General features: G+C 45.1%; 1 protein-coding gene and 1 pseudogene across 1 annotated transcript in view; both read right to left on the bottom strand.

Moving 5' to 3' along the window:
* Rex2 (reduced expression 2) overlaps positions 1 to 22,128 on the bottom strand; it is an 87,190-nt gene that overhangs the window by 41,242 nt on the left and 23,820 nt on the right. The gene's annotated exons all lie outside the window — the stretch shown is intronic.
* Gm46895 lies at positions 17,282 to 21,889 on the bottom strand (annotated as a pseudogene).

The raw sequence follows: 22,128 nt of genomic DNA, 5'->3' as shown, positions 1-22,128 counted from the left end.
GCTTTCAACAAATGACACTCAGGCAGTTCTGGACATGACTTGAAAAAGTACATAAATTACCATTGTATCAATAAATTATTATTGTACCAATGCATCACGTTAGGTTTTAAAAGTTGATCACAAGAGAAATACAAGGAAAGAATAATGTTTGTTTTTACATTGTTCTTTGAAAAAGAAAGCTAAACCATAAATTTGAATACACAGTAGGACTGCAGTTTTAAATTTTAAATTTCTTCAAGTTGCATTAACTCTGGTTGTAAGGTCCAAGAAAAGTCACCATCTATTAGAAGGTAAGAACTTTTGTATACTGCATTGCCACACTTGTGGTTCTGCCAATGCATAGGAAAGCCCCATGGTACAAAACTCCATGGAGTTCGGCTGGCTGTATTCTTAGTAAGATGTTTGGATTTTTTTTTTTTTAAAGAACCAGCTTATAAGTGTATGAAGGTGATTATAATTAAGTCTCTGAATTCTGAAAGAGATGGAGTTCCAGTTGATCTTGTCTTTTCCACTGTGTTTTATCAACTGAGTTGTTCTACAAAGTGGTTTCATAAAAATAAACGAACACTGCAGGGCACCGACAACAAAAGGTGTTGCTTTTTACAAACTGACAATAAGTCTTCATTGCTAACGAGCAGACTTGCACAACTCACTGTGTATAAAGAGGTCAAGCTGGTGCCTCCAAGAACATTGGCTCCTACGTTCCACAGTCCTCGTTATGGGAAGGGCTTTGCAAGCTACAAAAAGTGAAATACATACACAGAACCAACCAAAAAGACATTGATCTAAAATTTGTCCTTCCTCCAAAATATGCTAGGTCAATGATGTCATGAATTTATTGTGAATAACCAATCAATATCTAATTTGACTTAAATACCCAAAGCACCCTTGTGAAAAGTTTTACATATATATGTGTGTGTATGTGTGTTTGTGCATATATATGTGTGTGCATATATATGTATATATATATATATGTATATATATATGCATATTGCATATGGATGTGAGTGTAGTGGGAGTACTTGTGGACACACCAGTGTTATAAATAATGAGAAGGAGGTTTTTATATAGTTTAAACCATAAGCCTTTCACTGAAGCAGTCTACCACCGATCATTTAAATTTCAGACTATTCAAGCCTATGACCTCATGTGTAGCTTGCTCTTTACCTCTCTGCCCCTGTTCCCATTTATCTGTTCTCTTCTCTTTCTCCCACTTAATCTCTTCCACCTGCTTTCTCTTCCCTACATCACTTTTTCCATCCAGAAATTCCACCCTCCAATTCTTATCCCAGGAATTGGATGTTAGGTTTTTTTCTTTCAAGCAATCAGGTGTGAGACATCTCCAGAATTCTGTGGATTACCTCTAGGCATAGAGAGCTGCCTGCCATTCAAATATCTCAGCAGGTGTGGAGACAAGTATTTATAAATGTAAGGCTGGTGATATGCCATAGAAATGACAATATCAAGATCCTGCTAGAACTTAGTTCTCTACTAATATAGCAATAAAAAGTTAAAAATACACAGACACACCTGCATAAAAGTTTAGAAAATTAACTTCAGCCCACGTGGAGAGTTCAGAAAGGCCAAAAGAGGAAATTGGGGCCCACAGGGTAGAAAGTCACTTTGACTTAGAATAGTCTGACCTCAAATGAAGAATAATACACCTGTCCCAATGTTCTGATTGCTGGGATTATGTCAGCAGCACTTGCATGTTTGATGTCTATAGAGTCAAGCAACGTAATCACACTTTGTATATCTGAACAACATAATTTATATTCTTTAAAAATATTTGACTGTCTTTCTATTTACACTAACACAACATTAAAATTCTAAGAACTAGAAACATCCATAAAATATATTTTTTTCTGTAGAGAGCAAAAGGACCTTGTGGTCAAAAATAACCTCTAAGGTAACCAGGAATATAAAACCACAGAGTTTCTGTTCAGTGAAAGAGAAGTATACTTTTTTCTGACCAGAAGTGAGGGAATGGATGTAGTAAGTGGTATGGTGAGCTGTGCTAGATGTAGTGCCACAAAACACCTGAAAGTCCCAGACTATAAAATTTTCCCGTGCTGGGCAGTGGTGAAGTTCGCCTTTAATCCTAGCACTTGGGAGGCAGAGGCAGGCAGATTTCTGAGTTTGAGGCTGGCCTGGTCTACAAAGTGAGTTCCTGGACGGCCAGGCTACACAGAGAAACCCTGTCTCGAAAAACAAACAAACAAAACAAAAAAAAAATTCCCAATCTTCCCTTGAAAATTGTTTCTCAGGCAATACAAACCAGCCTTGCAAGAGATGTGACATGTATCTTATAGCTTGGTGTCCTCTACACTGTATGCTTGATCCTCCTCTAGGCCCTTTAGTTTTAGAATCCAACTTTAAGAAAGACTCACATAGACTTTGCAAAAGACTTTTGAGGCAGTCACACTTTCATCTTCACTGTGCACAGAGGATTGAGACAATTATTACCAAGAACTAACTTTCCAAAATTATACTGTGCTTAATTATATCTAAAATAAACCACCCTGGGGTCAGAATCTAAAGTTACACTCAACATTGTCTACAGGGAGAATGGTTAGCATACTTACAGGTTTTAACTACTCAGAAATCCCTGAGTTTGCTCAAGCTCAGAACATAAAATACCAGCAATCTCCAACCGCAGATATTTCCAATCCTGAAAATCCATCACCTACAACTAAACCCTATACAAAGCCTGCCTCCCACTCATTTCTCTTCTGCTTATCACCTGAGCAGGGGCAGGCTCCATCCAGTGTTCTTCCCAGTCATTATCTTGTGTATGGTTAATTGTCCCATGGGGCTTTGTAGTTTATCTTGACTTCTGAGTACCAGGAGACTTTTTACTTCAGATGTTAACACAGGCACTGGGAAAGATTTTCTCTGAGTGCTGTAGGAATTTCATTGGCTATAACCCACAACACACCCACAACCAGTGCTGAAATAATTACAGAGAGGTATTGAACTAGATTTCTTTTTTGTCTCATAGATGGTTACGCTACCAGAACTAGTGTTTGCAGAGACGCCCACATTTATATCATCTAACCAGTAAACATCAATCATAGTCTTTCATTCTGATTAATGAACTCAGAGCTGAGCCAAAAAATTTCTTCCCCTTTGAAATTTTAGCTTTTTGATATCTTCACTTATAATGACCCATAGAAGATATGCTTTATCAACATCCAGCAAAATGCTTCACACAAAATTGCCCAAATATAGACCAGAAATTTGAGACTAGAATTTGTGATGTACAAATACTAATGCCTGCACCAGTTCTTTTGAAATATATTATAACTTTTACCTTAGCTTTTTGGGGGCAGATTTGTCAATTAGTGAGTCTATGGATTTTGTTTTTTGTTTGCTTGTTTGTTTTCCTACTGAGAGACAGAAAGGGGTTAGATCCAGAAGGGAGAAAAAGTGGACAGGAACTGAGAAGAATAGAGGGAATGGAAACTCCTCAAGATATATTGGATGAGAAAAAAAATCTTCATCATTTTGGATAGATTCTTTGTTATGTTTTTTGGATTCAGTATTTGAGTATTTTATTGAGTATTTTGCATCAATGTACATAAAGGTTCTGAAAGTGTCCACAATGACATGAGCATACTTTAGACTCTCAAACTAGGATCATGAGTATTACTAATGTGCAAAACATGATTTTGCAACAGTACTTTGTGAGTCACAAGGGTTACAAATATTATATTTTGCACATGAGGAGCATTCCACCTCTGTTAAGGAGTCTGTTTATTGTCGTTTTTGTTATTGAAACTCATTTTATCAATGCTGCATATTAATGGAAGTTTGCACAACACATCTGTGCTTCCTTTAGGTCGATATTTCCAAGGAAAAGAGAATGTGTTAATCTGTATCTGCCTTTGCATTTCCCTCAGACAAATGTCCTACAAGATTAGACTGTGACACAATATGGAAAAAAAAAAAACAGGTCTCTAGAGTCTACAAAAAGAAAAGAATTCACCCCGAAGCCCAACCCTATAAAAGTAATCAATCCAGTAAAGCCTTTTCATGTCACTATCACAAAAATGTCATAAAAGAGTTTATATGGAAGAGAAATCCTACAAATACAAGCAATGTGCATCAGGTGCATCTGTGGACAGCTAGAAGTGTCTTTACAGCCATCTTCTAGACCCAGTGAGGACACTGTTCATTTGTAGGCAACAGTACTGCCCCTGCATCTGTTGCCGTGGCACCTACCAGACATATTCTGAATGGTGTATTTACATCAAAGCCTGCATATATCTCAGTGTAAAATTAATGGAGAGTGTAACTTTATTCAGTAAATGTTAATATTTACAGTCATATGATGGTGCTTTATAGCCTACGTGTTCTAATTCAATCAAATCTGCAATGGTTCCTCTTATGACTAATATCTAAAAAGCTCTCTTGGGATGCCTATTCAGTCCCCTGGAGAAAGGGAAATGAAATAGCAAAAAGAGAACCAGGGGAGTTAAGAAAGATGGGAGAACCGGGTGTAGTGGTGCACGCCTTTAATCCCAGCACTCCGGAGGCAGAGGCAGGCGGATTTCTGAGTTTGAGGCCAGCCTGGTCTACAGAGTGAGTTCCAGGACAGCCAGGCCTATACAGAGAAACCTTGTCTTGAAAAACCAAAAACCAAAAAAAGAAAAAAAGGAAAAAAAAAGAAAAAAAGAAAGAAAAATATGAGGGGAAAAATGTCTCACATGCTCTCCCAATCTTATATCCATCCATGTAGGATGCACTCGCCTTGCAGAGCCATGGCTGAGATACAGCTTCCTAGGACTCCATCCAGTCAGATGAGCTCATGTTTCCTTCCCACCCTCAGTGTGGCAAAGGGGTACAGGTTCCACACTGAGCACCTCCTAGCCTCATCTCTTTCCTGTTTTGAGTCTGGCCCAAGTAGGTCTCACAGGGAGTCCAACCTGTGCAAGAAAGCAGGTTCAGTGTCCTCTCTAACCTCTGGGCTAATTGTCGCCTTTTATTGTGTCTACACAGCCTCCTTCCTCTGTGGTAGCTAGCAGGTAGCCATAGGCTCCTGGTCCAATTGCTCATGCAATGGCTGACACCACAGATCGCCTGCAAGGGCATCCACTGTGTGATTGATGGGGTTGCTCTTATTCTCCGTCTCAGAGAGCACCTCTGAATGATAAGTTGGCAACATCATTCTCTTTTTCTACTTCCTTATGTCTGACTCATTTGCTTCTTGTCAGTCATCCATCTCTTTTGATTTAAAAGGAGGACAGAGAAACATGAGGAAGAGGAGGAGGTAGAGAAGGGGGAGGAGCAAGAGGTGGAGGACGAGGCTGTAACCCAGGAGCAGGGACTCTGAGTACCACCTTCTCATTTTTCAGAGAGGGAGTTAGAGTAGCTGTCACCAGCATTTCCAGTCTGGGGACACTAAGGTGGAGAGCACCTCTGCAAGCAGGTCAGATTTGCAAATGGAACCAGACCTCTTGCTCTGGGACCAAAGTGACTGTAGGCGGTCATCAAGGTGTGGGAGGTGGAGGTGTGGGTGGTAAAGACATGGGAGATATAGGAGTAGAAGTTGTGGGAGGTTTTGGTGTGGGAGGTGTAGGTATGGGAGCTGTGGGAAGTGACTTCTGCAGTAGCTAAAATTGCATCTTAAAGGGCAGCTGTCTACTCTGTCATGTCATACTGTCTTGTCTGATTCAAGGATAGTGGCATTTGTTGCTCCAGAAGGGAGCTTCAGAGAAGTTCAGAGATGGAGGTTCCAGTCAGTCATACCAGCTCCCTACATGGGAGACAGAGACAAGAACACCCGCCCTCCAGGAGTTCACACAATAACACATGTGTTAGTCAGGGTTCTTTAGGAGAGGATCTGAGACAGAATACATATGATAAGGAAGACACGTTGAATTGACTTCCATGATATGGACCCAGTGGTTCCTCTATCCATGATGCTGGATGCCTTAGCAGTTCCAATCTGGTGTTGAAGGCCTTGGGCATTCCTGGAGAGTCTCTGGGCTTCAGCCCATATTGAAAGGCTGAAAAACTGGGCTTCTCAAAGAAATGAGACAGGCACAATTACCAGCAAGGAATGAAGGTAGGCAAACAAATAGCAGGCTATTTTCCTTGAACTTCTGTCTCCTCTGGGAATCTTCATCCACCGTAGAAACACCTCTATAGACCCACACAGAGGCTTGTTTCAGAGTTAATTCCAGATCCAACCAACTAGCCTTCAAGTTGCCCCTGCAAGTCCAGAAGAGAGCCCCAGGCATGTAGCCTTTAGGAATCCTCACTTGCCTGTTGTGCTCACCTCGTCCAGCAAGAAAAAACGCAACACGGTCGGATTCTTCTCAACAGCCTTTTTTATTTCAGGAACACCTCGATGCTACGGGAACTCTGGAAACCCAGGGAGAACTGCTTATATACACCCCAGCACTGGGGAGAGCTACGAGTCCTCCTGGGATTGGTCAGTCTGCCGGCACTTTGATTTGTATGCACCCGCTCGGGAGGGGTTGGCGCCAGATTCGGGCTAGCGCCTGCTCAGTAGCAATAGCATTGTTTACCGCGACGTTGTACCGGAGGCCAGTGCCATCTTTTAGGCGCCTGATAGCCTACACTTTGCCCTGGGGTGGGGTTTTCTATGCTGAAGCTTCTTTTGAGTCACTGTGCTCTGCCAAGTAACCCCCCAGACTCCTTGGTCCACTGAGTCAGACCTGGGTGGGAGGGTGTCTTTGTTCTGTTGGTGGTACTCTCTCTGGGCTGTCTAGACATTGTTCACCTCTCCCCAGGAGTCACCCAGTAGCAGAGATGACTTTATGGCACTGGAGAAGGAAATAAGCCATTCATTTCCTTTGAGCGGCCTTCAATTGTGTTTAGACAAACTTATCTGTGTGTTAAAACTCAGATCCAGGCAAATTTGGATAAATTTGGGGGGGGGGATTTTTTTTTTTTTTTTTTTTTTTACCAAGCAGAGTAGTGAAAGTTGGGAGTCTGGAAGCTTCCCTGAGAGGCAAGTCTCGTTCCCACCACTTCCTGCCATGAACTTGCCTCCTCTGCCTATGAATGGATTCCATCATAATGTAAACATCTTGTTGAAATTAACCTTATTTTTAAAGGAGAGCAAGATCATTGTAAAGGTGGGTCATGAAAAGTTACATCAACCTGTCCAAGACTGGTGATGTGTTTGTCTGGCACAGACCATGCCCCATGTGTCTGGACTCCAGACTGGGCTTATGCTAAGCTTAGTCCCTATAAAGTCTCCAAATCCTCTCATGATCTATGCAGGCTTTTTTTTTAAAAGATTTATTTATTTATTACATGTAAGTACACTGTAGCTGTCTTCAAACACTCCAGAAGAGGGTGTCAGATTTCGTTATGGATAGTTGTGAGTCACCATGTAGTTGCTGGGATTTGAACTCAGGACCTTTGGAAGAGCAGTCAGTGCTCTTAACCGCTGAGCCATCTCACCAGCCCCTATGCAGGCTTTTTAGGTGAGCCTTAGACTTCTATGAGCTTCTCGTGTTAATACTTAGATCATTTAGGCCTGGGCCTAGAGATAATGAATAATGCCCATGTCTGGCATTATTCCCAATACACGGGGTGACCAACCCCATGGCCATTATCTGAAATACACTCACTTGAGCACTTGAGATTTCCCACCTCTGTGTGTAGCATGTGCACACCTGCAGCTATGTGTGGCTGAGGGAGGCCAGATGCTGATGTCAGATGCCTTTCCCTATCACTCTCCTCCTTATGTGACAGGGTCCTTCTCTGAATCTGGAAACAATTCAGTTAGTTGGTCAATAAGCTCCATGGATTCCCAGTGTACTGGGGGGGGGGGCAGGTGCACCCCACCATACACAGCTATTTTCCTCAGATCCTTGTGCTTGTGAAAGATCCTGATAGAGAGTGAAATATTATTTAAGCCCCTAGACCTGTGTCCAAAATAAGCCTCACTAATGGCAGGGAGTAGAACTTGCCCCATTGTTCCAGGATTCCAGGCGTTTGCAGGTTTGCCTTTCTAATAAACCTCTTGCAGTTTGCATCAAGACCATTTCTCGTGAATGATTTGGGGTGTCGCCTATCCTGAGTAAGAATGTGGGGGGGGGGGTCCTCACGTTGTGGGTCTTTCATTTGGTGCATGGGCTGGGAAACACAACCATCCCTCACACCAGAAAATCGACTTGGAGATATGGGGATCCCCTCTGGAATGTGTTCGTGCTGGTCGGTGTCTCTGTTCTGAGTGTTTGTTTTCTGTTTTCTGTGCTTTTTGTGTTGGTTTGTTTGTGTATCGTCCTTTGTTTCTGAATCACGGCACTGCCTGACTTTATACTAATCAGCCTGATTTTGGATCCACCTGAGTTTGGTTTTTAAAATTGCCCTGGGGGATGCCCCATATGTAAAGACCTTTGTCCCATCTGTAGGGACCTTCGTCCCATCTGTTGGTCGGTAGTGAAATTGTTACCTCTGTGGGGAGCCGCCCTCACATTCGCCATTGCAAGATGGCGCTGACATCCTGTGTTCTAAGTGGTAAACAAATAATCTGCGCATGTGCCAAGGGTAGTTCTCCACTCCATGTGCTCTGCCTTCCCTGTGACGACAACTCGGCCGATGGGCTGCAGCCAATCAGGGAGTGACACGTCCTAGGCGGAGGATAATTCTCCTTAAAAAGGGACGGGGTTTCGCCATTCTCTCTCTTGCTCTCTTGCTCTTGCTCTTGCGCTCTGGCTCCTAAAGATGTAAGCAATAGAGCTCTTGCTCTCTTGTACTCTTGCTCCTGAAGATGTAAGCAATAAAGCTCTTGCTCTCTTGCTCTCTTGCGCTCTGGCTCCTAAAGATGTAAGCAATAGAGCTCTTGCTCTCTTGCTCTCTGGCTCCTGAAGATGTAAGCAATAAAGCTTTGCCGCAGAAGATGCCGGTTTGTTGTGTTCTTCCTGGCCGGTCGCGAGAACGCGTGTAAGAGTTACCCTCTTGTCATGAACCACCCATCTGATTCTGAGACACTCTGGGTCATTTCTCTGGTTTTGGTTGTCCCAGTGGAAGTGGACAAAGATGTCTTTGTGTTTGTAGATGATGGTGTTTTCTGAAATGCCTGCTTTCTGTTTGCAGCTGTCCTCTCGGGCCTTAAGGACCGGAGGACTGTGGTCTGCAGACTTGCTGGGAGGACCACAGGCTGCCACCCTGGGGGATGCCCTGGGAAGTGGGAAGAGCCAGGGCTGTCTGGTAGTTTCCGGAGATCGGTCAGAGGGACCGAGTTCTGTTGTTGAAGCTGGCCTGCTTGTGGAGGACACAAAAGAGTCGCGTTTATCTAGATCTGTTGGTTTCTTTTTTGTGGGTTTTTTTTTGTATGTGTGTGTGTGTGGGTTTTTTTGTTTGTTTGTTTGTTTGTTGAGACAGGGTTTCTCTCTTTTTTTTTTTTTTTTTTTTGGTTTTTCGAGACAGGGTTTCTCTATATAGCCCTGGCTGTCCTGGAACTCACTTTGTAGACCAGGCTGGCCTCGAACTCAGAAATCCGCCTGCCTCTGCCTCCCAAGTGCTGGGATTAAAGGCATGCGCCACCACGACTGGCTGTTTTGTGTGTTTTTGTGTATGTGTTTAGACCTATGTGAAAATCTAGAGAAGCGAAGGTAATTCTCATAGGTGCTTTGTACCCTGACTAGAGATGATTTACACATGAGGGAACGGGTTTGAAAAAGCAGTACTCTCCGACTATCTGGGGATAATTTGGTGAAAGAGAAAAAACAGACAGGATCAATTGGTCTTTGGAGCTCTGCACCTGTAGTTAGAAGTCTAGTGTGGCTTGAGAAGCCCTGCTAGGAGCTAATTGTAAATGCTGCTCTGAAAGGAGACCTGAAAGCCCCACACTGCTTCCAAGATAGAGATTCGCTCTACATTAGACACCACCGCACAGAAAACCTTGAGATTCAGTGGAAAGGCCCTCGTATTATGCTTCTGCTTTTCCATGTGTGTTAGAAAACTGTGTCTAGTTCTAAGATTAGAACTATTTACTAGAAAGAGTGGGGATTGAAAGATCCTGAGAGAGAGTGAAAAATTATTTAAGAACTAGAACTGTGTCCAAAAGAGGTCTCATTAATGGCAGGGAGTAGAACTTGCCCCATTGTTCCAGGCTGCCAAGTGTTTGCAGTTTTTGCCAGGTGTTTGCGGTTTTTGCCTTTCTAATATACCTCTTGCAGTTTGCATCAAGAACGTTTCTCATGAGTGATTTGGGGTGTCACCTATCCTGAGTCAGAACGTGGGGGAGTCCTGATGTTGTGGGTCTTTCACTTGTACAGCAATGGCATTACCTACTGAGCTATCTCCCTCCTTCCAGTATTAGAGATCTCAGGTGACATTACCAACCATCTCTACATTTGTTTATTCAAAAAGTATTACATGAGCCATGCATAAATACATGGATTTAAAATATCATCATGAGTAACACCTGGCTTAAGTCTTCTTAATGTTTATTATTTTTTATTTATATGTGTCTTAGGGCTGCCAGCCCTCAGGTCTGTGGTGGTTACCTCAGTAACCACCTCATCACTCACTCCCAGCACTGCCTACCATCCATGAAACCCCGGGTACCAAACCACCTCTGCAGAAAGAAAAAGAAGGAAAAGAGCTGGCACCCTTCCCTGCACACCCTACTCCATGCAGTTCCACCAGGCTGAGCAGAATGCTGCCACTACCCCATCCATTCCTACTCCAGGGATCATGTTTCTTCTGACCTCCTGCTTTTTCTAATGTTTTAGTTCTGGTGTGGCAGTATTTGCCTTTAATCCCAGAATTCACTGTGCCATTCTGGCTGGCCTGGAGCTCACGGTCAGATCAGGCTAGCCACAAACCCACAGCCAGTGCTTCTCTGGAGGGAGAGATCATGCTTTGTTCTGCTTTACCTTGGCATTGGAGCAGGCACATTTGTGTTGGCAGCTGCCTGTGTGTGTTGGTCCTCACTGGGCTGCAGGCTCACTACCACACTGGTGACAGAGGCACTGATGAGCAGAGCTCACGTGGTTTGGAGTGCATTTGGAGTTGATGTTTGGGTTCTACCCAAATTATTTATTTATATATATATATGAGTACACTCTTGCTGTCTTCAGACACTCGAGAAGAGGGCATCATATCCCATTACAGATAATGGAATTGACATCAGGACCTCTGGAAGAGCAGTCAGTGCTCTTAACTGCTGAGCTATCTCTCCTGCCCAGTGTCTTTTTTATTTTTACATTTTATACTTAAGGTTATTATTGGTGTGCGTGTGTGCAAGTGCATGGGAGTACGCAACCCAGTGTGCATGTGGAGGTCAAAGGATAGCTTGCTGGGGTTGGTCCCCTCTTTCACTGTGGGTTCCTGAGCTGAGACTCAGGCTGTCAGGCTTGGCAGCAAGTGCTTCTATCTGCTAAACTGTGTTGGCCTGAGAATGTCTCTTCTTTATAAAGTTTTTTTTTATTATTATTTTAAACTGTGTCTCTGTGTGTTTTTGTATGTGGGGATGTCTTGGGACAGAAAATGCTTCAAACCAAACTTGGGTTCTCTGCAAAAGCAATACTTGAACCTTATGGCTGAGCCATCTCCAGCCCCAAGAGTGGGCCTTTCCAGTTTGGATCTCTGCAGACATCCTTCTGTCAGCTCTCTTTATTTTTTTAATTTTTAAAAAGATTTATTTATTCATTATATGTAAGTACACTGTAGCTGTCTTCAGACACTCGAGAAGAGAGAGTTAGATCTCGTTATGGACGGTTGTGAGCCATCATGTGGTTGCTGGGATTTGAACTCAGTACATTTGGAAGAACAGTCAGTGCTCTTAACCGCTAAGCCATCTCTCCAGCCCCACTTCTGTCAGGTTTCTGTTGCTGAGAAAAGTGTGTGAGAAAATCACCCTAAATAAGGAAAAGAGCACTGGCATATAGGTTCAGAGTTGTGGTCTGCAGTCCATTGGCACTTGTTTCTGGGTCTTGCTAAGTATATCACTGCCTGGGGCATGTCCTGGAGGCTGTTGACCTTCTAGGGCTGTGGTTTTCAATCTTAATACTGTCACCCTTTAATACAGTTCCTCATGGTTTGGTGCCTTACAGCCCTAAAACTTTAGTTGCTCCCTCATAACTGTAATTTTACTGTTTGTTATGAATCGTACTGTAAATAACTGATACATCAGCAGGATATCTGAAGTGACCCCTCACACACGGGGGTTGGGAAGCAGAGAGGAAACCCTGAGGACACAGAGGGAGTGGGGCAACCATTCTGTTCCAGACCACATGCCCAAATTACCATCTAGTCCCAACTCCTGAAGGTTCTGCCACCTCACAATGGTACCACAGGCTGTTGAGCAAGTTAGAGCGTCCAGGCCTTAAGGGGACACTCGCTCTCCAAATTATACCAACCTGTTTTAGTGTTCAGCTGTGATTTTTTTGGATATATATATTTGTGTTTGTGTGTGTGTGTGTGTGTGTGTGTGTGTGTGTGTGTGTGTGTGTGTGTGTTGCCTGCATGCATTCTGCACACCATGTGTATGCCTGGTGCCCACGCAGAGGATGAGCCACCATGTGGGTGCTGAGAACTAAACCTAGGTCCTCTGCAAGAACAGCAAATGCTCCTAACCGCTGAGCTGACTCTCCAGCCCCTGCCCTGTTCCAGTGTATTTGGGGAAAGAAAGAGTCAGCTAGAGACTTTACATGTACTCACTTATTTTTGACTAGTCTCACTTCCAAGCACTTGCTACCCTGGAACTTGTGATCCTCTTGCCTCCTGAGTTTCCAGAAGACTGTGTGCATGTGACACTATGCCTAAATAGGAATTTAGAACATATTCGCTGGTACTTTTCTACCCTTAGCATCTCAACTCGGGCTGCTGATACTCCTTTAGTAGCCAGGGGGTGGGCTAGAGGTTATTTTTTAATCAAAGCATAATTTCAAGCATGCACACACAAGCACCTGCTGCCACCTGGTGGCGCTATCCCAGGACTTCAGAGCCTTTTGATGGACCAAGATTCAGTCTTGCATTTTATAGGTTCACTTATAGTCGAAATGCATTACAACTGGTCAAAACTTACAGTATGGCCAGCATAGGTGTTCTGATATAGGAAGCATATGTCAATTTCTTTATTTCAGCCAATGGATTTCTACACATAAAAGGTATAAAGCAGCAGAAGAAGGAAGACATGTCGTGAGTGATTAGTGTCAGGGACTCTGTGGCACATAGTGGATCTGAAAATAACCTGGCAGAATCTCTTGGTCATGTGACTTGGGCAGAAGAACAGCCTTCTTTAGCTCACAAAATTAGGATGGGCTGGGATAAACTTTCTTATTTGAAGTTAACCCTGAGGTTCACTGTTCTTACTGATTGTTTTGTTTGTTTGTTTGTTTGTTTGTTTGTTTGTTTGTTTCTGAGACAAGGTTTTCTTGAGTGAACTTGCTCTGTAGACCAGGCTACAACTATTGGGATTAAGGCATGCCTGGCATTCATAGATTCTAAATTCAAGTTTCTAGTCATTAAGAACTGTAGTCACAAAGATCATTTTTGCCTGAGAGTTGTAGTCTCCCCTCCCCTAGCCTGAAACCTGCTTACTCGGGGTGGAGCTTCCTGCTCATTCGTTCTGCCACGCCCACTGCTGGAACCTGCGGAGCCACACACGTGCACCTTTCTACTGGACCAGAGATTATTCGGCGGGAATCGGGTCCCCTCCCCCTTCCTTCATAACTAGTGTCGCAACAATAAAGTTTGAGCCTTGATCAGAGTAACTGTCTTGGCTACATTCTTTTCTCTCGCCACCTAGCCCCTCTTCTCTTCCAGGTTTCCAAAATGCCTTTCCAGGCTAGAACCCAGGTTGTGGTCTGCTGGCCGGACACAACAGAGAGTAACCCCAGAAAACCCACACTCTAACAGGTGTGATCGCTAGGTTTGCTGTTAGGAATGTAGCTGGCTTTGATGTTCTGGCATGCAGTGGAGTGAGGCCCTAGGGCTTTGAGATGGCCAATGGGGTCCTTGACTTTCAGCCCATAATCTTCTGGTGGTTGGAGAGAGGATGGTTACAGAAATATCAGTCACTTGTTTCTATAAATGTTTCATAATTGTACTGGCTAGTTTGGTGTCAACTTGACACAGCTGGAGTTATCACAGAGAAAGGAGCTTCAGTTGAGGAAATGTCTCCATGAGATCCAGTTGTGGGGCATTTTCTCAATTAGTGATCAAGGGTTTCAGGCCCCTTGTGGGTGGGATCATCTCTGGGCTGGTAGTCTTGGTTCTATAAGAGAGCAGGCTGAGCAAGCCAGCAAAGAACATCCCTCCATGGCTTCTGCATCGGCTCCTGCTCCCTGACCTGCTTGAGTTCCAGTCCTGACTTCTTTCAGTGATGAACATCAATGTGGGAATTTAAGCTGAATAAACCCTTTCCTCCCCAACTGCTTCTTGGTCATGATGTTTGTACAGGAATAGAAACCCTGACTAAGACAATAATGTAAACTGAATGTGATGAAATATTAAAAATATCATTCATTAATTATTGAAAAGTTCAGCCTCTGGAAATGGTGATCTCTCTCCTTATACTGCCAGCTTAAAGGCACAATTGAGAAACTGTGAATTACAAAATTGGAATCCCAGAGTGGTGGTGAAATGAATCACCATAAAGTTATTTTCTCCTCTGAAATTTCTTAACCATTTTCAGCTGTAGCCTTTCTGTTACAGTGGGCCTTCCCATTCTGTGTTAGGACAGTGCAGGTGCCCCACACTTCACTATGCTTACTATTTTTATATCCCTGTGGTTCTGGAAAAATCAAAGTGACATCATGTTAAACTAAGAGTCTCATGGACTCAAATGTTGGAATAAAATTCAATTTTATTTTATTATGCTTGTAATTTTATTAGTAAAACAAAGCATTGATACAAGGTTGTATCAAATGTTGCTATTAGTTTCAAACCAAATTAATAGTTTGCCTTGTAAAATGAGTGATTGTAGTAGGATTCAGTGGTGTGCAGCTGTGATCCCAGCAGTTTGGGAGGCAGAAGCAGGAAGTTTAAATTTGAAGCCAGACTAGGGTTTTTACCTTAGAGAAAGAGAGAGAGAGGGGCGGGGAGAGGGAGAGGGAGAGGGAGAGGGAGAGGGAGAGGGAGAGGGAGAGGGAGAGGGAGAGGGAGAGGGAGAGGGAGAGGGAGAGGGAGAGGGAGAGGGAGAGGGAGAGGGAGAGGGAGAGGGAGAGGGAGAGGGAGACAGAAAGACAGAGACACACACAGAGAAAGGGATAGAGACAAACAGACAGAGACAGAGAGAACCCTAAAACTAGAGCATGGTGAGATGTGTCTGAGTCTTCATTGTTTGTGAGCAGTTTGCCTCGGGCTAATCCCCTGAGTTGTCACAGCTTCCTTCTTAGTGTGGTTCATATAAAATATACTGGGGTCAAAGTCATAGTCCCAGGCTCCCTGCGAAGGCGAGTCAGCCATCTATCAAACTCATCAACAGAAGTTTCTGAGGGATGGTAGATGACTCTGAGCACTAACTGCACCAGGATGCAATAGTCTCTAATGTCATTAAACACTGACGTCGATACACAGGGGGTCAATCCAGTGCTGCAAGCCCACCACTTATTGGGACCAGGTGACAAATAATAAGTCAATTTGGTCCGGGGGCTCTCATAGGTAACATTACACAAGTGTCGATGACTCAGAGGCACTTTTCCTATGCATGTGCCTCTGCCAGATACTTCAGTGAGGGTGAGTGTGAGGCTACGTCCCCAACTGCAGTGATCATGACTGGTGGTATTATTATAAGTTCCCATTACTGCCATCCCCTCGTAATAGGGAGGTCCAGATGTTAGACACAGCCAGCAAGACTTGGTGGCATTGGGATTGGTACCATTTAACACAGAGAAAGCTCCTTGGAGGAGGCCTAACAGTCTTTGTTGGGTGGGTGATAGTTCAACTTGCTCTGGGGCTATAGAGTACAGAACAGGACTCGAAACGTTTTTCTGTGGGGAAGACATTTGGTGAGTCTTTTGAGTGTGGGGTAAGGTCGGGGCTGGTCTTGGGAGAAAAGGTCGATTTGGCTCAGGGAGCACCTTATTAGGGCCTACTGGCAGGGCTGGAGGACTTTCAATGTTTAGACAGACATGGAGCAATGAACCAGGTCTACTACCATAATTGTAGAACACAACTCCCCAGGTCATGCCTCCAATCCACTGGGCAAGAGCATATTTCTTTCCCATGTTTGTGAACTGCAGTTTCACACGGTCTAAATCTGTAGGATTACATTCCTGATTTCTGTATAGCCTCATTACTGCACGCTTGCCTGGCCCCTTATTTTGAAAAGAAAATTCTAATCCATCCCCAGATGGCTCAACGGCCCATTTCCAATCTCCATCGTTTGAGGTAACACAACTCCATTGACTGCAAAAGTACCACCTAGGCCCCCCACACCAGGAGCTCTTAAGGTGCTCGGGGCAGCTATAGAACCCATAGCTTCGAACCACATTAGGAGGAGTAATCCTGGCTGTAGGAATGATTTGGCGGAGGCAAAAATACAGGGTTGGCCACCATGCCCCCGGAGGCTCTAATTTTGAGGTGGCAAATAGTATTTCCCCTGATTGGGATAACACTTGCCAAGTGAGAGTCATAGGCTGGTGTGGGTTGTCATTCTTCTCTTTCAGGATGGCGCCGACGATGTAGGCGTAACTTAAGAGGGTTATCAGTCCTTTCCAATTCCCATTCATCTTGAAGTTCTCCAGGAGCTCGCTTTACGTGAGAGGCGTGAATCCAAGCAGAGATGCCTTCTACTTTGACAGCAGTGGGGGTGGTCAGTAGCACAATGTAAGGGCCTTTCCAACGAGGTTCTAGATTGCCAGCTCGATGTCATCTGACGAGAACTGTATCTCCCACCTGGAACTGGTGAGGTACCATCAAATCTCCTGGTTCGTAGGCCTCCTTGAGCTGCTCCCAGGCAGTGTTTCTGACCACTTCTAGGGCTTTCATGCGTGTAAACAATGAAGAACCAGGGTTAAATTCTAGAAAATCCATCACTCTCCCTACTTCAGTGAGCGGGGGAGGCCCCCCGTACAGAATTTCATATGGAGTAAGCTTAAATTTTCCTGGTGTGTTTCTAACACGGAACAAAGCAAAGGGAAGGAGGGCTGTCCAGTCATTCCCGCCGGTCTCTATTGTCAATTTAGTCAAGGTCTCTTTTAGAGTTCTATTCATCCTTTCTACCTGTCCTGAACTCTGGGGTCTATAAGCACAATGTAATTTCCAATCAATCCCCAGTTGGATGGCCAGTCCCTGACTTACCTGGGCAACAAAGGCGGGTCCATTGTCAGACCCTATTACCTTAGGTATTCCAAATCGTGGAAAAATTTCTTCTAGGATTTTCTTAACCACAACATTGGCTGTTTCCTTTTTTGTTGGGTAGGCCTCCACCCATCCTGAAAAAGTATCTATAAAAACTAAAAGATATTTATTACCATACTTAGCTGGCTTTACTTCAGTAAAATCTACTTCCCAATAGGCTCCAGGGCGATCACCTCGTAGTCTTCTGCCTGGGGGATATCTCGAATGTCCTGCATTTGTCATGGCACACGGTACACAGCTCTTAACTACTGCTTCTGCAACATCAGAGAGTCTTAAAACATAAAAAGCAGATGCTTTTACCAGTGTTTGCAGGTGTTTGACTCCCAGGTGGGACATCCGATGTATATTTTCAATAAATCTCTTCCCTTCTTTTTGTGGTAATATTATTTTACCATTACTGGCTGCTCGTTGGCCCTGTGAATTTTTTGCAGTAAACCCTAAATTGTCCGTTAGTTTTATATCTTCAGGTGTATACTCAAAACTCTGGCTACACAGTTCCAGTTCTGGCAGAGCAACTTTCTGGAAAGGTTCTATCTGTTGAGTCCTGAAGGGCAGAATCTTAGGGCCGAGTGCAGCCTGTTTAGCTTTAACATCAGCCATATTATTTCCCCTTGTCACAGCATCGTGTCCTTTTTGATGTCCAGGACAATGTATAATGGCCACTTTGGCAGGCAGATGAATAGCCTCAAGGAGGCTCAAAATCTCCTCTTTGTTTTTTATGTCCTTGCCTGCTGACGTCAGCAACCCTCTTTGTCTATAGATGGCACCGTGGACGTGGGCTGTAGCAAAAGCATACCTGCTATCGGTGTAAATGTTGATGGACTGCCCCTCAGCCATCCGAAGGGCCTGGGTCAGGGCAATTAATTCAGCTTTTTGAGCTGACGTACCTTCTGGCAGGCTGCCAGCCCACACGACTCGCTTACCATCTACCACCGCTGCCCCTGCCATCCTCTTACCTTCTACTAGGAAACTGCTTCCATCTGTGTACCAGTTTGGAACACCTGGCCACGGCTGGTCACGTAGATCACTTCGGATCCCAATTTCCTCCGCAAGGATGTCTGCACAGCAGTGAACGGGTGAGGAATCATCCGTTTCAGGGAGGAAGGTGGCAGGGTTGAGAATAGCGGGGGGAGCAAACACGACCCGTTCAGTCAGCAGCAGACTCTGATAGTGAGTCATCCGGGCATTTGTCATCCATCGGTCTGGGGGCTGACGGATAATGCTTTCAAGAGAGTGGGGGGCTACCACAGTTATTTGCTGTCCCAGAGTTAATTTGTCAGCATCCTTAACGAGTAGGGCTACTGCAGCAACGGCCTTTAAACATGTGGGCCATCCGCTGCCCACTGGGTCCAGCTTTTTAGACAAATATGCCACCGGCCTCTTCCACGGCCCTAGAGCCTGAGTAAGAACTCCTCTGGCCACCCCCGCCCTCTCATCAACATAGAGGATGAAGGGCTTGGTTAGATCTGGCAGTGCCAAAGCTGGCGCAGTCAGCAGGGCCTTCTTAATATTTTCAAAGGCTTTCTGATGTTCTGATGTCCATCTAAATTCTCCACTTTCCTTGGTCAGGGGGTAGAGGGGGGCAGCCAGTGTTGCAAACCCAGGTATCCAAAGTCTGCAGAACCCAGCGGTGCCCAAGAATTCTCTCACCTGTCTTGGAGTAGCCAGTGTTGGTATTTGAGTCACAGTCCTTTTTCTAGCCTCTGTCAGCCACCGTTTTTCCATCCCAGAGGATATATCCCAAATAGACTACCTCCATCTGACATAGCTGGGCTTTTTTAGCAGAGGCCCGGTAACCCAACTCACCCAGTTCTACTAGCAATCTCTTGGTCCCCTGCCAACATTCTCTCTCTGTGGTTGCAGCAAGGAGCAAGTCATCAACATATTGGAGCAGGGTTACCTGGGAGTTTTCAGCTAGGAAGGAGGCTAAATCTCGATGTAGAGCCTCATCAAAAAGGGTGGGGGAGTTTTTGAACTCCTGGGGTAACCGTGTCCAGGTCAATTGTCCCATTTGTCCAGTGTCAGGATCTCTCCACTCAAAGGCGAATATGGGCTGGCTGGAGGGATGTAACTTCAGGCAAAAGAAAGCATCTTTTAAATCAAGTACTGTGTACCATTTTCGCTCTGGAGGGAGTGAGCTGAGGAGGTTATAGGGATTAGGAACAGTTGGGTGAATATCTTGGACCCTCTTATTGACCTCTCTCAGGTCTTGGACTGGTCGGTAGTCACTCGTGCCAGGTTTCTTTACCGGCAGTAAAGGAGTATTCCAGGGTGACTGGCACGGTACCAAAATACCTAATTGTAATAGTCTCTGAATATGTGGCCTGATTCCATCTCTTGCTTCACGGCTCATTGGATATTGGCGCACTCCTATAGGGGTTGCATCTGTCTTCAGTCCCACAACCACAGGGGGAACTCTGACAGCCATTCCCATGCCTCCAGTCTCTGCCCATGCTCTAGGGAAAGCAGTCAACCAGTCTTTTAGGTCTAGCACCTCTGTTTGCTTTATGCCTTCATGCAATCGGTATTCTTCCTCAAGCTGCAGGGCTAAGACTACGGAGGTGGGAGATTCCCAAGTTACTCTCGGCCCCTCTTGGGTAAATCTGATCTGGGCCTTTAATTTAGTCAGAAGATCTCTTCCTAGAAGCGGTGTGGGACACTCAGGAATGACCAAGAAGGAATGACTCACTTGGCCTTTTCCCAGATCTACAGTGCGTGCAGTGGTCCAGGGGTATTGTTTCTGACCAGTGGCTCCAATCACTATGGTTCTTTTATTTTTTATTTTTCCCAGTGGATGTTTCAGCACAGAATGCTCTGCCCCTGTGTCAATTAAAAAGTCCGTGGGGGTCCCCTCCACCATCAGGGTTACCCTAGGCTCGGGGAGGGGGACCGAGCCCCGTCTCCCCTATTCATCATCTTTCAGAGTCAGGGCCTTAGGGGCCCTTCCCTTCTTTGGGCATTCCTGTGCCCAATGTCCTCTTTCTTTGCAATAGGCACATTGGTCCTTCTCTAAAATCTTCTGGACAGATCTTCTTCCTTCAGATCTGGATTCCTTGTTGCCCAGGTACCCTATCTGTCTATTCTCTGGCCTATTCCTTCCTTCACGTTCCCCTACTACTGTGGCCAAAATCCTGCTTAGATTCCTCTCCTGTCTTCTTTCCTTCTGTTTCTCTCTCTCTTCTTCTTCTCGCTTTTCCCTCTCTCTCTTCTCTTCCTCTGTTTCTCTCTTATGATACACCTTCTCTGCCTCCTTAACTAAATCCTGTAAAGCCATGGCATGTAATTCTTCTAGTCTCTGTAACTTTCTCTTAATATCTAATGCTGATTGTCCTATAAAAGCCATTGCAACTGTAGCTTGTTGGCTCTCAGAGGTCGGGTCAAAAGGAGTATAGCGTCTATAAGCTTCCATCAATCTTTCCAGAAAAACAGATGGGGGCTCGGTAGGGCCCTGCATCACTTCCCTTACCTTAGCCAAATTGGTGGGGCGTCTCGCCGCTCCCTTTAGACCTGCGACCAGAGCCCGGCGGTAAACTGCCAGCCTCTCCCTACCTTGAGCCGTGTTGTAGTTCCAATCTGGTCGATCCAGAGGGAACCCAGCATTAATCTCATTAGGTAGGTTGGTTGGGGCTCTATTCACTCCAGGAACATTTTTCTGAGCCTCCAGGAGAATGCGCTCTTTTTCTTCAGTAGTAAACAGAACCTGGAGGAGCTGCTGACAATCATCCCAAGTGGGTTGATGAGAAAACATAAGAGACTCTACCAGCCCCACAAGGCTGGTCGGATTCTCAGAAAAGGAGGCATGGTTAGCTTTCCAATTATACAGATCAGCCGATGAAAAAGGCCAATATTGGAGGGTCTGCAGAGACTGCAGGTCTGTGGGCGGGTCACCCACAGCCCGTAAAGGAAAAGCAGAAGTAGTGTCAGGAACTCTATTTGCTGGGGGACTCTGGGCTCGTCGGCTCCGGGTCCCAGCTGCTGGCCCTCCGACTGCACTGGCAGCAATCCCAGAGCCTGGCGCAGGGACCTGCGGAGGCAGAGGATAGGGAGGAGGGGAAGGGGACTCTGGCCACTCGGGAGGCCCTTCAATTTCAGGATAGATCTTGGGGGGAGCTGTGGGTTGAAAAGGAGGCTCCGTTTCGGGTGGAGCCTGTGGTTTCATTTTTGCTTCTCGTAGAGTCAGGGCTCGGGAACCTGACCTATGCTGGGGAATCCATGGTTTTATCCAAGGCAGAGGATTCTGGACGAGGTCCTGCCAAACAGTAATGTAAGGCTGTTGAGCTGGGTGGGACCCAGGTCCATTCTGAAAGACAATGGCTTTAACTTCAAAAATAAGAGTCAAATCAAAAGTCCCCTCCGGTGGCCATCCTACATCAAAAGCTGGCCACTTGGAGATGCAAAAAGTCTGCCAAGGTCCTTTCTTAATTTCTACTGAAAGATTATGGGCCCTTGATCTAACTTCAGTCCAGTGGTCTAAAGTCAAACTTAGGGGGGTCGTTATAGTCTGTCCCATTGTTGACACTACGTAAAACACAAAACAAACACAAAAAACACACATACATACACTGACAAGTACCTGAAAACAGACACAAAAAGCAAACACACACTGACAGATGGTCGAGGGAGTACACTCCCCGCCCCAGACGGACTCCTAGAGTCCTTCCCCTCGCTCAGGGCTTCAGAAATACAGATGGTCAAGGGAGTACACTCCCCGCCCCAGACGGACTCCTAGAGTCCTTCCCCTTGCTCAGGGCTTCAGAAATACAGATGGTCGAGGGAGTACACTCCCCGCCCAGACGGACTCCTAGAGTCCTTCCCCTCGCTCAGGGT

This window comes from Mus musculus, chromosome 4, assembly GCF_000001635.26.
Source record: "Mus musculus strain C57BL/6J chromosome 4, GRCm38.p6 C57BL/6J".
NCBI lineage: Eukaryota > Metazoa > Chordata > Mammalia > Rodentia > Muridae > Mus > Mus musculus.
This window is presented reverse-complemented; position numbering and strand designations above follow the sequence as displayed.